Below are 2,671 nucleotides of genomic sequence, written 5' to 3' on the forward strand. Positions count from 1 at the left end.
TTTCATACCAAAACATCAGAATTATACATTCTTCTCTAGTGCACATGGAACATTCTCAAGATAGACCATATGTTGGGACATAAAACTAGCTTCAACAAAGTTAAGAAGATTTAAATCATATCAAACATATTCTACAACCATAATGCTTTGAAGCTGAAGATCAACTATAAAAGAAAGCAAGAAGAACCACAAATATGTGGAGATTACACAACATACTACTAAAGAATGACTGGGTCATAGAAGAAATAAAAGGAGAGATCAAGAGATACATAGAAACAAATGAAAACGAAAGTACAATATATCAAAACTGTCGGGATACAGCAAAAGTGGTATAAGAGGAAAGTTCATATAATTACAGGCCTATCTCAACAAACAAGAAAAATCCCAAATAAATAGCCTAACATTACATCTTAAAAAACTAGAAAAAAGAACAAATAAAGCCCAAGGTCAGCAGGGGGAAGGAAATAATCAAAATGATAGCAGAATTAAATGAAATTGAGAACAAAAAGACAATAGAAAAAATTAATGCAACAAAAAGCAGGTTGTTTGAGAAGATTAAGAAAACTGACAAACCCCTGGCTAGACTCACTAAGGAAAAAAGAGAAAAAACACAAATAAACAAAATCAGAAATGAAAGAGAAGTTACAACAGATACCACCAATATAAAAAGGATCACGTAAGAATACTATTAAAGACTATATGCCAACAAATTCAATAACCTAGAAGAAATGCACAAATTCTTAGAAATATACAACCTTCCTAGACTGAATCATGAAGACCTGGAAAATCTAAATAAACTGACAAACAGTCAGGAAGTTGAAACGACTATCATAAACCTTCCCCAAAGTAAAAGTCCAGGACCTGATGGCTTCACTAGTGAATTCTACCAAACATTCAAAGATGATTTAATACTTGTTCTTTTCAAACTCTTCCAAAACATTGAAGAAGAGGCAATACTTCCTTAAGTATTTTATGAGACCAATGTTACCTTAATACCAAAACCTGGTAAAGATAATAGAAAAAAAGAAAACTGTAAAGATAATAGAAAAAAAGAAACCTGTAAAGATGATAGAAAAAAAGAAAACTGATCAATATCTCATCAACACAGATGCAAAAATCCTAAATAAGATATTAGCAAATCAAATACAAGAACTTATTAAAAAGACTATACATCATGATCAAGTGGGCTTCATTACAGGGGCACAGGGATGGTTTAACATATGCAAATCAGTTAATATGACACACCGCATAAACAAAATGTAGAATAAAAAACATGGCTATATCAATAGATGCAGAAAAAGTATTTGACAAGATATAGCATCCATTTATGATTAAAACAATGAAATGGGTATAGAAGGAAAGTACCTCAAAATAATCAAAGCCACATATGACTAACTGTTAGCTAACATCATCCTTAATGGTGCAAAACTAAAAACCATCTGTCTAAGTTCAGGACTAAGACAAGACTGTCTGCTGTTACCAGTGTTATTCAATATCATATTGTAAGTTATAGCTAGAGCAATTGGACAAGAGAAAGAAATAAAAGGTATCCAAATAGGGAATGAAGTAGTCGATTTGTCACTTTTTGCTGATGACATGATTCTCTTTATATAAAACCTTAAAGACTACTAAAAAACTATTAGAAACAAAAAAATACAGTGAAGTTTCAGGATACAAAAAAATCAATGTTCAAAAATCCATAGCATTCTGATACTCTAACAATGAGTTTTCATAAAAAGACATGAAAACAAAATTCTTTTTATAATTGCAACAACAACAACAAAAATAACTAGGAATAAACCTAATGAAGCATGTGAAGAACCTACACACTAAAAGCTATGACATTATTAAAAAAAATTAACGAAGATGCAAAGAAATAGATATTTCGTGTCCATGGATTGGAAGAATGAGCATAGTTAAAATGACCTTATTACTTAAAGCATAATGCAGATTTAGTGAAATCTCCATAACAATCCCAATGGCATTTTTAAAAGAAATGAAACAAAAAAGTTATCAGATTTATATGGAAATACAAATAACCCTGAATAGCCAAAGTGATCTTAAGAAGAAAGAACAAAGCCAGATGTATCACTCTGCCTAACTTCAAATTACACTACAAAGTGACAATAATAAAAACAGCATGGTATTGGCAGTAAAACAGATATGCAGACCCAGGGAACGGAATTGAGAGTTCAGAAATAATCTCCTGTATATATATGGTAAAATAATTTTCAACAAAGGGGCTAGAAATATACAATGGAGAAAGAAAAGCCTCTTTAATAAATGGTGATTGGAAAACTGGACAACCACATGCAAAAAAATGAAATTAGACTGCTATCTCTTACCATACATCAAAATTAATGCAAAATGGAACAAAGACATGAATATAAGATCTGAAACAATAAATTGCATAGAAGAAAACATAGGTACTAAACTCATGGATCATGAATTTAGAGAAGATTTTGTGGATTCAAAGCAAGTGAATTCAAAGCAAAAATAAATGAGAGACTATATTAAATCAAAAAGCTTCTGTACAGCAAAAGAAACCATTAACAAGACAAAAAAGCAACCAAGTGAATGCAAAATGGAACAAAGACATGAATATAAGATCTGAAACAATAAATTGCATAGAAGAAAACATAGGTACTAAACTCATGGATCATGAATTTAG

Source organism: Pteropus vampyrus, unplaced genomic scaffold (assembly GCF_000151845.1).
Source record: "Pteropus vampyrus isolate Shadow unplaced genomic scaffold, Pvam_2.0 Scaffold635, whole genome shotgun sequence".
NCBI lineage: Eukaryota > Metazoa > Chordata > Mammalia > Chiroptera > Pteropodidae > Pteropus > Pteropus vampyrus.